The sequence below is a fragment of the Camellia sinensis genome, chromosome 10 (assembly GCF_055761805.1).
Source record: "Camellia sinensis isolate YWXY chromosome 10, ASM5576180v1, whole genome shotgun sequence".
NCBI lineage: Eukaryota > Viridiplantae > Streptophyta > Magnoliopsida > Ericales > Theaceae > Camellia > Camellia sinensis.
Window position 1 is genome coordinate 119033227 of NC_138970.1, and position 13526 is coordinate 119046752.

Here is a 13526-nt window from a genome sequence, read left to right on the forward strand (position 1 = left end):
AGTTACAAGTAGTGGTGGGGAAGACATGTACTCCTTCAAGCTTTCCAGAGCTCGGTCGCATTCTTCATCCCACTCAAACTTGGTTTTTAAAGCTTGGAAGAATGGTCGTAGTCTGTCTGACGACCTGCTTATGAACCGGTTTAGCGCAGCCGCCATACCAGTGAGATGCTGCACTTCTTTGACTGAGTTTGGTCTCTCCAACTCCTGGATTGCTTTGATCTGAGAGGGGTCTGCTTCTATACCTCGGTTGGTCACCAGGAAGCCCAAGAATTTGCCAGATCCAACTCCGAATGCGCATTTGGATGCGTTGAGGCGCAACTTGTGTTTCTTCAGGATCTGGAACATCTCGCCTAGGTCTTTCAGATGGTCATTCTCATCCTTGCTTTTGACCACCATGTCGTCGATGTACGCCTCCATTGTTCTGCCTAACAATGGTTCAAACATCTTGGTGACCATCCTCTGGAATGTCGCCCCTGCGTTTTTTAGGCCAAAGGGCATGACCTTGTAGCAATATAACCCCCTTGGTGTTGTGAAGGAAGTGACCTCCTGGTCTGGTTCATGCATGGCGATCTGGTGGTAGCCTCTGTATGCATCCAAAAAGCTAAGTCGGTTATGTCCTGCTGTTAAGTCCACCAGTTGATCTATCCTTGGTAGAGGGAAGCTATCTTTTGGGCATGCTTTGTTGACTGTTTTGTAGTCGACGCAGACACGCCATTTACCATTCTTTTTTGGCACTACGACGGTGTTGGAGATCCATTTTGGATAGTGCACCTCTCTTATCGCTCCTGCCTCCAGCAGGTTGCCTACCTCTTCTGCCACTATTTCGGCGTGGTGGAGTGCCGATCTGCGCGTGCGTTGAATGACTGGTCTGGCGGATGGGTGGACATTGAGTTGGTGACTGATGAAGTTTGGATCAATGCCTGGCATGTCGTAAGGTGTCCAGGCAAACACTTCGACATTAGAAGTCAAGAATTCCATGACCTCTAATCTCTCAGCGCTGGACAAAGATGAGCCAAGCAAGAAGAACTTATCCGGGTTCTTCTCATCTATTTTTACCTCCACCAGGTCTTCCACCGCTTTCTGATTAGCTTCTTTGCCGACGTCAGCGAATAGTTCATTGCTCTCTGGTTCTTCCACCGAATGAACGTATCCTTTGGCAGCTCGGCTTCCATTTGCTGTGGCGAAGCACTGTTTTGACATGATCTGATCGCCATAGACTTCTTCAATTATACCGGCGTCACTGGGGAACCGCATTACCTGATGGTAAGACGACGCCACCGAACGCATGGCATGCAGCCATGTTCTGCCCAGGATGATGTTGTAGGTGGAGGGGACCTTCAATACCCAGAACTCCACCTGTTTTGATACACTTCCAGCTCTGACTGGAAGGATTATTTTGCCGACAGGCCACTCTGGCATGGAGTTGAATCCAATCAGGGGAGAAACTGCAGGTGCCAAGTCTTTGTCTTGCAACTTTAGTTGTTTGAATGTGTCGTAATACATGATCTCACATGAACTACCCTGGTCAATCAGAATCCGCTTGACGTCAAAATCCTTGACTCGGAGAGTGACAACCAGGGCATCATTATGGGGGCAGTAAATTCGTTCCAAGTCCTTATCCGAAAAGGACATGACGTTTGTTGCCTCTGTCCTCCCCTTCTTGATGGCGGGTTGGGAACTTAATACTTCCCTAAAGTGTTCAGCCTTCTTGATTGAACCTCTAAGCTCGCATACGCGCTCAGGTTCAAAAACTCCATGAATTACATTGATAATGCCTTGTGGTGGTGCGTCGTTTGGCATTCTGTTGGGTTGGTCATGATCTTGGGGGGCCGGTTGCGCTCCTCCTTCAATGTATTCGTCCAAGTGGCCTGCTGCCACCAATTCTTCTAAATGCTGTCTTAGGGGCGTGCAATTCTCAGTTCGGTGCCCCTTTTCTTTGTGGAAGGTGCACCGTGATCTGTCGTCGTAATTCTTCTGAGCTTCTCCAAGCTTGGCTGGCCACTTGACAAAAGGCTCATCCTTGATTTCGCTCAGAATCCGATATATTGGTTTTTTGAACACCGTGGTTATGGCAGTGCGAATTCTTAGCCATCTTTTGTCTGGGTCTTCTCCGTTATCTCGTCTGCCACGTCCATTTTTGTTACTTCGGTCCACCGTATTAACCTTTGCTGAGGTTTTCTTTTCTGGTACAGTGGCCGCACTTGTTTTGGCTTTGGAACGTGCGCCATCTTCTTCTACCCTGATGTGCTGATGCACTCTTTCCATCAGGGCCTCCATGGTGAGGGGTGGCGTCATGGTGATTGAGTCCCTTAGTCGATTCCCTACTGGTAGGCCTCTTTTATATTGTGCAATGGCTAGATTGGTGGGGCAGTCTCCAATCTGATTGAATGTCTCCCAGTAGCGACTGTTGTAAGATCTGAGAGTTTCTTTCTCACCCATGTCGATGGAGAGTAGCTGGTCTATCTCCACCGGTGTTTTAGTATTTGTCCGAAACCTTGTTACGAATGCTTCTGCCAATTGGGCCCAGGAGGCTATGCTACCTTCTGGGAGCTTTTCGAACCAAGTCAAGCCCAGGTCGCCCAGACTTGATGGGAAAAGTATGCACATTAAGGCCTCGTTTCGCCTGTACACGGCCATGACTTGGCGAAAGTGGCTCAAGTGTGAATACGGGTCCGTCTTCCCTTCATATGTATTGAACTTCGGCTGAAGGAAACCTGATGGTAGGGGAGCGTTTTCGATCGCTGGGACAAACGGCGAAGTCTGTAGCCTTGCCAATGCTTTGTCCGCTGGTTCGTAGGCCGGTCGCGGTATTGGCATTCCAACCTCGACGCTTCCATGCGTTCGAGGAGCCAACCGTTGTAGGGCCGAAATTCGGTGTGGATCCCTTGCCCTGGCATCCTCCTTGCATCGTGCTTTTTCTTCTAGCACGGTTCGTAAGTCGGATGACCTGGGTAGCTCGGTTTGTCTGGATCTGGTTTGGTGTGAATGTGAAGGCCAATACGTACTTCCTTCAGTATATGATCTTTCGGATCTCGTCCTCTCAGACCTGGAGTGACGAGTTCTTGAAGATAAGGAGTGAGTGTCGCCTGTCCTGAGGCTTCTGCTCTCTCCTTGGGAGGGCGTAGTATTCCTACTACGATTCTCTGAGTGGTGAGGGGGCGTTTTATGCTTGCGCCCCTCTCCTGTCGCCACATCTTTGGTCTTTATCTGGCGTTTTAAAGTCTCCATGTCCGCCGCCATCCTTCGAATTAGTTCATCCTGTTCCTTTACGCGATCTTCCAGGGCTTGAGGATCAATCCTCCTCCTTTGCCTGTCGGGACTTTGAGAGTAACGAGGGCTGCCATTCCGCCTTCCCCTGCCACTCCTCCTGGAATTATGTTGTTGGGGCTCCAAGTCCGCCATGGGAGGGACAGCAGGTAATCCCTCACGCCTTGCGCCCCCTTCTGGAGTTAGTCCGTCGACGGCGGACTGCGGCAAGTCTTCAATGTGTGCCATTGAATGAGAAAAGGAGAAGCTTAGTCAAGAGGTTTTTGTTCTTGTCTGTTCTTCCCACAGACGGCGCCAATTGTACGGGGAGGAAATAATTCTCCTCGTATAATCCTGTTGACCAAGTCCACGCTCCTCCGTACGACGTCGCTTTGTTACCTGAAAACACAAACGTGAGCTAGCCGGCGGGTGTGTGCCGGAAACCTCTCCGATGCCTAAGTCAGAAAACTTGACAAATAGACAAAGCTCTAAGTTCTCAGAAAGATTGTGTTCAATTACCTCCTCCAAGGTGTTGCTTGTGAGCTTTTATAAGTTTCGTATGGCACAATCCTAGTAGGACTTGTACTTCTCCATGCAGAGTCCTCCTAGGATTCATTCTCCTAAGGATAATGCTTATCCTTTTGCACCCTCCCCCACTGCTTAAACCAAGTGGGATGGTTTTTTATATGACCGAACTTCCACATGACCGAAGTAAAATTGGCTATACCGAGCCACAGAGGGCCGAACTATACTTAGCTCGGTCTGCTCCTCCAATTGATTACTTCGGCTGCCCTGTTTGACCTTGATGTGCTTAGTTCAAACTTCCAAGTAGCAAGTTCTGACCGTCCCAACCGCTGTATGTCACGACCGGACTAATTCTGAAACCGGTCTTCCCAGAACATACTGCGGCCGGACTAACTCTGAGACCGGCCTAACTCCGAGTTGTCTCCGGACCGGAGTGGCTTTACTCTTCCTTGGACCGGAGTAATCTCACCTCCTCGGGCCGAAGTAACTTTATCTCCTTAAGGCCGGAGTAACTTTGCCCCTAGGCCGAAGTAGCCATTACGGCCTTTTTACTTAGTCCTTCGCGTTTTGGGCCTCGAAGCCAAACTCGGAGCTCGGCCCAATTTTTCCCAAAAATTACCCTCTCAATATATTTTTTCCCCAATATATATGTCACTTTGAATAATTTAAAAAATTATCACTTTGCATTAAGCAAAGGATCTTTTCACAATTATAGTTGTAATTGGTAGAATTGATGATCATGACAATTATAGTTGTTATTTTCACTACAATTATTTATAAATTTTCTCCAAAAATTGTATTCTAATGTGAATTGGGAATCATATGTGTAATTTTAAACACTAAAAGCAAATTTTTAGAGTGTATTTATAATAAAATTAAAAAAGAGTAACAATTTTCCCTTTTTTCTCTGGGTTCAATTTGTAAAATCTCAAATATTTTGGATAAACTTCATATTTATTTTTAAAAAAAAATTCAAAGTTGAGTGGTGTCAAGTGACACTACTCACTATACACTAGCTCCACCAGTGTCTCCACCACTGCCGGCTTTACCCACCTCTATTGCCACCCAACGAACCATAATTTTTGAGAGAGAGAGAGAGACTTAAGCATGTAATGTTTCCTTTCTAGTTCGAACCATCGATGGTAACTAAATCCACTCAGCAACATGAACCTACCCACCACCATAGTACACTACAAACATCAAATATTCATACATATACAGAGCCCCAATTCCACAAAAATAAAACCCAAGGTGCTCAATTTCTCTTTAAAAATCTGAAATTTTGAGAATGACCAACAACTCACACGCTTGTTTCTTGGTTTATTTTCGTGTTTGTGCAATTTATATATGCACAAATATGACGTGTGTATAATTTAGAGACAAAAATCATAACCCAACAATCCACCAATGTTAACCCAGGCCTTTGCTATGTTGCACACTATTTCCAGAACTAAAAACTTCACCATACTCAATAATTTTTCTCATTTTCCTTGCACTGGGCAATAGCTTTTGAATACAAGAATAGGCTGCCACCAACAGTCCACAAGAGGGTTTTTATTTGTTATAGATTCCAATTGGATGCATCTCATTAAAGTTACCATTTTTAATTCTTTGAAGCAATAAATCAAGCATGCAACATGCATATTATGCTACCATCTTTAAAGCTACCTCACAGCAACTACCTGCAACTGCTAGGAAACCAATTATGTTAGAAGTCTAATCAATTTAGGAAGTCTTTGTTATTTTTCTTATATAAAGATGGTTATTGTAATGATTTTGGAGGAGATTGAATAATATTAAGGGTTTAGGTGGCTAATCCCCAATTCAAAAGATTATTGGTGGCTGAACCCCAATCAAAGGATCAAATTCAAGGTCTAGGACCCTATCATCTGGTATCAAAACATTCGATCTTTGAGCTTTCGTCTCTTCCTACTCTGTCATTCATCATCATCAACATGACTGCTAAGGAACTCGAAGGACAAATTGCTGCTCACTAGGATGGACGTGATGTCTACTAATATACAAGAGTTGGGAAGACCATGTTGCTTGATGAAGCAACTTGGGAAGACCATGCTGCTTTTTGTGCTCGTTATCCCGATTTTCCAGCTTGAGGACAAGCTGTGCTTCTAGGACGGTTGAATGTTAGGAAACCAATCATGTTAGGAAGTCTAATGGTTTTGGAGGGGATGGAATAATATTAAGAGTTTAGGTGGCTAATCCCCAATTCAAAGGTTGTTGGTGGCTGATTCCCAATCAAAGGATCAAATTCAGGGTCTAGGACCCTATCATCTGGTATCAGGGCATTCGATCTTTGAGCTTCTGTCTCTTCCTACTTTGCCATTCATCATCATCATCAACATGAATATTAAGGAACTCGAAGAACAAGTTGCTGCTCGTACTACTAGGATGGACGTGATGTCTACTAATATGCAAGAGTTGAGAAGACTATGCAAGGTTTGAGAAGACCATGCTGCTTAGGGCATGTTTGGTAACCATTATATTTTTAATTTTCAGTTTATATTTATAAAATTTCAAAAACTGTCATAAAAACTTGTTTGGTAATTTTTTTGATTTATAAATAGTTGTCTCAGTTTATAAATTTGAGGAAAAAACGTAAACTCAAAAAATGAGTTTACGTTTTCAGTTTTTAATTTTTTTTTCAAATAAATTTTTTTTTCAAATAATTTTTTTCAATTAATCTTTTTTTCAAATATTTTTTTTTCTCAATTAATTTTTTAATTAATTTTTTTTTTCAAAATAATTTTTTTCAATTAATCTTTTTTTTCAAATATTTTTTCCCAAATAATTTTTTTTTCAATTATTTTTTAATTAATTTTTTCTCAAATAATTTTTTTCAAATAATCTTTTTTCAATTAATTTTTTTTTCAATTATTTTTTTTTGAATTTTTTTTTTCAATTAATTTTTTAATTAATTTTTTTCAATTATAATGTGTGATCCCATCCCATTGTCATAAATAATAAAAATAAATATAAATATTTTAGGCATGAACAAACATATTTTTTAATTTATGTTTTTAAATTTTTTTAAACATTTTGTTCAAACCAAACGCGTTTGTAATTTATGTTTTTTCTAAAAATAAACAAAAATCTATTTATAAAATTTTTATAAACATAAACTAAAAACGTAAACGTTACCAAACGCTACCTTAATGAAGTCACTGGGGAAGACCATGCTGCTTTTTATGCTCGTTATTCCAATTTTCCGATTTGAGGACAAGTTGTGATTCTAGGGCGGTTGAATGTTAAGAAACCAATTATGTTAAGAAATCTAATCAATTTAAGAAGTCTAATTATATTAGGAAGTTTATATTATTTTTCTTATATAAAGATGCTTATTGTAATGGTTTTGAAGGGAATGAAATAATATTAAGAGTTTAAATAACTGACCTCCAATTCAAAGAATTGTTAGGACTGATCCCTAATAAGGGATCAAATTCAGGATCTAGGACCTTATCAGCAGCCTACTAAAAAAATTACCAATAGCAACTACTATAGCGTTACCAACATACATACAAATCAAACCCATGTCCACTACTACCCCTTTCCCAGTACAACAACCCTGCTACAAATCAAACACACCCAAATCAAACCAACAACAAACAAGGGTAGAGCAAAAAAACAAAGAGCGAGGGTATGTCTGTGTTGTGATGGTGAAGAAAGGTCGTGCTGCCATGGCTGAAAAATATAATCCCATTGTTGCTGCTGGTGAGCTGATCTCATAGAAGTCCAGAAGTTGCGGCTGGGGGTTGGGTCATTGGAGGTCATGGGTTGGGATTGGGGCGAGATGCGTTGCATCATTAGAGGTCACAGTTGGGATGAGTGGGTTGGTGATGGAATGATGGTTGTAATGAGCGTACGTAATGGTGGAGGTGAGGTAGCTGACAGTTATGAGGATAATGCCTCTCTCATGTTTGATCAAATGCCTTAAAAACACATGTGGGATGGATAAGCAGCTCAGTCCAAAAAAGGATGAATGATAATGGTCAAAAGTCATTTTAATATATTTGTTACGAGTGTTAGGCCAAGTTTGGATACTTTTAAAAAAGTCAAAAAGTCAAAAAATTACTTAAAAAGTTAAAAAGTTAACACTATTTACTAAAAGTCAATAATTACGGCTGCACAACTCCCAATTCAAATTTTTCCCTACAAATCAATTTTTACAATTTTTTATTACACATTTTTCAATAAAAGTCAAAAAGTTAACCCAAACATCCATATTTTTAACCTCAATTTTTTAGTCCAAAAAGACAAAAAATGCACTTTTTTAATCTTTTCAAACTTAGCCTTAATTGACTGGATGGCCAGTGTAATTTTCAAAACCTCAAAACTTCAAGTAAGTATCTGTATTAGGTGTAGGTGTAATTTACCCATGAAGTTACGAGAGTTTTGAAATGAAACGAAAATGTAATGATGATGAGAGATGGACGGTTAAAAAAGTAATTGTCATTATGATGTGAAGATAAAAGATTGAATAAAATAATAGTAATTATTATGTGCATGGAAAGAAGGTAATGATGATATTTGGTTTTTTCAAAAAAAAAAAAAAAAAAAAAAAAAAGAAAAAAAAAAAAAAAAGAGGAGAAGATTGTTTAATATTTTTTTTTTTCTGAGATGATGATAAGGTTGTAATTCCTTACACTAATAAAAAGAAGACATCTAGCGAAAAAATACATATTATAATATTTCGATTGGGTTGGGTTCACTTATTTTTGATTTATGCATTCAATACCCAACTGCAAAAATAAAAAATAAAAAATAAAAATAAAAATCTGCAATCTTGACTCGTGGCCAACAAAATGTGATCTGGGTCGGGTTGGACAGGTTAATTGGGGCGAACAAATATTTGAACAATCTTAGAGTTTGGATTAACGTGAGTTGTATTATGTCTTAAGTTATCTTAGACTGTTTTATGCTAAATCATGTTTGTAAACTCGATAACTGTTTCAAAGAATGATTTTTTCTTTAAAAAAAAAAAAAGATATTGGTTTGTATGATGAACCCTATTTTGTGTTTAAAAAAAAGAAAAGAAATACCCGTGAATACAACTATTTCTTAAATATAAATTTGACAACGATTTGGTAAATAATTATCTGAACAAATACTCTATAAGTACTACCATGGAAGTAAGGAGTTCATTTTTTCTTGGTTTCTTCTACACAAGGTGGCAACAATAGTAGCCATAATGTGTACAACTATGGTTGTTGAGCTAAATAAGACAAAAAGGGAGAACAGAAATACAAACAAATGGGAAGAGACAAATAAATTTATTTTTAAGCATTTCACAAAATTTGAGATATTAAATACAAGTTGCATGTCAATTTTTCATCCATTTATTTAATTGATCCTTAACATAAAATTCAGATTAATACACATTAGTTTAAAGTGACAGAGTGTAGTACTTTTTGTAGCATTCTGAAAATTTTCTTCATCGCTCGAGCGATGGATTGTTTACTCGAGCGGATTGGCGTGTCACCCAATACTTTTGCAGGTATGTGATTCTAGTTGTTGTTGATGTTCGCTCGAGCGGAAGAATAGTCGCTCAAACAGTTTGCCTGTATGGTCTGAACTTTTGGGAGTTTGCATTCTGTGCTCAAGGGACGATTTCACTGTTCGAGTGGTCTGTTCAGGAATCAACACTTTAAAAAGGCATTTTGGTCCACTTTTCTCCATTCTTTTCTCTTTTCTCCTTCTCTTCCACCATTTTTGTGGGTTTCAAGGTTTCTGACTTGATTTTCATCTATTTTTACTCACTTTCCATCCATAGTGCTATAGATCAAAATGTAGAGGATCGCGAGAGTTTCATTTTAATCTGAGCGGATCATGTTTTCATCGCAATGGATTTTTTGGCTTTCTTCTTGTCGCTTCAAGAGATAGGGATTTGTTTGTTTCTTTTCAATACCTCGTCTATAGATAGACATGAGGTAGATTTTGTTGAATAAAAATCATATCTATAATGGATTTCTTTGAATATCATGAAAGGTGATCTAAGGTTTGATATTTGGGCACAAATTGTTAAATTGATTGTTGTTTGGGTTAATTGGAGAGTAGTTTAACATGTTTATGTTGAGAGAGAGAGAAAAAGTCTTAATTTAATATTTTGATTTAGAGAATTAAAAATGGGTAAAATTGAATAATGTTTGTGTTTTGTTAATATGAATTGTGTAGTTATGTTAATAACTAAAAGGGATAATTAACCATGGTATTGGAATTATTTTGGGTTAATCATGTTAAATTGAGTTGGGCTATGGCTTTGATATCTATGGATTTAATTTTGTGAAATGAAGAGAATGGACTATGGATAAAGGTTGGAGTATGAGAATGTAGAAAATAAGAGAATTGATTTTGAAAAGAGAATGAAATCACAACACATTTTAAATTTAGAAATGAACTTGATGTTGGATTATGAGCATTCTATTTACTAATGCTGTTGTTGGACTTAAGGTCTAATGAAAATTTGATCATTGTATTATGGGTATTAAGTACATGTGTTTAGAGGTTTTGTCCTTGGTCATCGGTGGAGGATGACACTATTATTGAATAGAGTATGTGTACATATTACACTTGTGTTATTTGTTCTCTTAACATGTTGTGATGGTTGGCAATGTATACTATGCTGAGAATGAAAGATACTATTACTTTCCAGCTAGCACCTGGAGAATTGGCTACGCTTAGAATCAGAAGTACTAGTACCTTCCAGCTAGCGCCTAGAGAACATGGCAGAAGTAGCGCTTAGAATTAGAGATACCAATAACTTCCAGCTAGCATCTGGAGAACTTGGCAGAGGTACCATTACCTTCCAGCCAGTGTTTGGTAAATTGACATTTCATTATGGAAAGATGTATCATTGGCTTACCAACCTAAAAAGGGAACTGAAAGGATTTAAACAACATTGCATGAAAAACAATTATTAAAAAAAAAGAAAAAAAGAAAAAAAAAAGAAAAAAGAGAGAAGATAGATAAGCAATTCAATATATTGAAACACTATAATTCGCCAAAGCTGCTATTTTAACTCCTATACCTAATGCATGGTACCAGAACCTGGAGGAACAACAAGCCTGTTGTGAAAATCGTTCGATCCCCATTCTAGAAAAGCAAATTTCTCCTTGTTCCTTTGGAATTCAAGCTCCAAATTTGCCTAAACTGCATTTTCTGATCTAGTGACATCAACTTGAACTGAATGATCAACGACAAGATATAAAATGGAAACTTCTTCCCCTTCACTTTTGGCCTCAATTTTTTTTCCCCATAAAAATGGAATTCATATTAATATCCAACTCATAGCTGAAACAAAAAGCACATACAAATCAACAAGATCTTTATAACATAAGATAACAAGTTCTCACATAGCTGAAACAAAATTCTCTTTCTTATTTAAAAACCACATCCATGAAGGCATACATTACATTTTAATCATGAGTTAAATCCCATCACATGTGGAATAGATTAGGATAAATCATCAACCGAGCATTGAATTTGAACAGGTATCATAAAAGGGCAACGAAAAATCTTCTCGTTCCAAAGAAGAATGGTATCGTAATTCAATTCATTTGAAGCATCCTGATTTATATAAAATCAATATTAATATATGTCATATAGACAAATATGAAGCCTGCTAGAATTACCAAATTAGGAAAAAACAATTAAGTTTAATGATTCAATACAATCTAAAATCATAGATTATTCTGAAATCACAAATAATCTGAAATCACAAACTTAATAAAAAATAATTAAGTTTAACTCCTGAATTTAAAACAATGACAAGCATCATAAGACATAATGTATATATGAAACTAAATTTTCTTCACCAATCCAAACATGGACTAAAAAGGATTAAACTATTTCATTTTGTTTATTTTTCACAACTTTTTTTTTTCCCTGGATTTTGTACTACTATTTTTCACAACTATTTCATGGAGAAAAATGGTAACACTAATCAGCATGGTGGAAAATTAACTTTTAAAGCAATAGAAGCAGCGAAAATTCCATGGTACATGTTGATACTAGTGACAATGAATAAAAGTAGGACCCTAGAATGTAAATAAATAAATAAATAATCCAAATTCAATTTCCAATAAGATATACAAATCAAGATTTACCAGGATTTGTGAAAAGGCACTGGCAACTCTATAAATTTGGAGTACTAAAATTATTGAAGGTAAAGTGTTCCTAGCACCAGCACACAACTTTATGAAACTGCATATCTAAATTTCATTAAATCAGAATGTATATATATATATACAAAGGTGTACTAGAAATTAATCAATAATAAGTTTATCAATTCCTAAGTCTTGGTAAAAGATAAGAACTTCTTCTTCTTTTTTCTTTTTTTTTTTTTGTTTTGTTGATAAAAGATAAGAACTTTATTCAAATTTTCTATTAATAGTTTCCCTTAGAAGAATTTTATTACTTATTAATATCAGTGACAATTATAGATTGCTCTGCTCATTTCTGTGCACTACTATTGATTTTGCTTTACATTCATGTTTCTTTGGGGATGAGACAATGAATTGAGTATATGATTTTTCTTTATATTCTTTTTTTTTCTTTCTCCCCTTTGAAATAGATTTCAAAATTATGGTCCAAATCTACATGGTTTAATTCAATTTGCAGTATCACTTTTTTTCTTTTTCCTCCTTAAAACAGGGGACCAATGTACCTTTTAAAATAAAATACATAGCTAATTTTTGTTCAAGTAATGAAATCTTGAAATGAAATATAATCAACTCAATCATAGCCTTAAAAGTCTTCATCCAATCAAATTTATCGATAAACACCCAAAATTTTAACTTCAAAAAATTCAAAGATATAAACCCTAGCACACAATGAATCAAAAACAAACTTCCAAAAACTAATATCAGAAACTTCGTATATGAATATAAATATGAGAAAATCAATAATTTTAACAGTTTAGAGAGTACTGACCTAGGGTGAATCTGACTTGGTTTGACAAAACAGAAACCCCTTGTTGCAAAATGGCATCGTCAAAAGATGGAAAATCTTCAACTAGTCCGCCATAGACATCGTCATCAGTTGTTGCTTAGCGAAATTGAGATTCTTCTTTAATCGACGATGAAATATTCCATTGATTGAAGCTTGTAAATGGAAGTGATGTAGAAAATGATGAAGAAAAAGAGAGAGGGATGATCAGATCAATGTTGTAAATCATTGATCTAGAGATATTTATATATATAGGGGGAGAGAGAGAGAGAGACGCACCAAATTTATAGAATATTTGGGATTGGTGAGACTGATTTTGAAGAAGTAAAAATTGGAGGTTTGGAGTTTGTCGAAGGTGAAGATGAGTTTGATGAAATTGAATTTGAGAGGGTATTTGAGATCGCCCTCGGCGATCTGTTTGAGGATGTGAAGCCAGGAATCGTGAGAGGAGAGGAAGAAGTCGATTTGGGAGAGATTGGGCTTGGGAACCAGTCTCGACAAAGAAGCCTACTCAGAGTTGATTTTGTGTGTTAGGGATGAGAGTTGGGGCTTTTGATTATTATCTGTTTTTTTTCTTTTTTTTCTTTTTTCTTTTTTTGGTGAATTGGTGCCAAAAATTTCCTTTTGGCGACATTTTTTTGGGTCGTACCTTTCACGACATGCATTGTGCATTCTAAAAAGGCTATACTTTTAACGGTAGAAGATATGTGCGTCGTCAAAAGTGCAATACTTTTAACAGCAGGCATTGTGTGTGCCGTGAAAAGTGCAATACATTTCACGGCTAGTGTATGTGTGTC

The 13526-nt window shown here is 37.4% G+C and overlaps 1 long non-coding RNA gene across 4 annotated transcripts; it reads right to left on the reverse strand.

Annotated features, from left to right (window-relative positions):
• Positions 1 to 10745: 10745 nt before the first annotated feature.
• On the reverse strand, positions 10746 to 13283 carry LOC114317372 (uncharacterized). Of its 4 annotated transcripts, XR_014342509.1 has the most exons (3): positions 12715 to 13247; positions 11889 to 11985; positions 10746 to 11349 (listed from the first exon to the last, which is right to left on the reverse strand). It is a non-coding gene; the product is annotated as an uncharacterized LOC114317372 (long non-coding RNA). The 4 variants fall into 4 exon arrangements; XR_014342508.1 differs by lacking the exon at positions 11889 to 11985 and having other exon boundaries at positions 10746 to 11073; positions 12715 to 13283; XR_014342510.1 differs by lacking the exon at positions 11889 to 11985.
• Between the last annotated feature and the right edge of the window lie 243 nt (positions 13284 to 13526).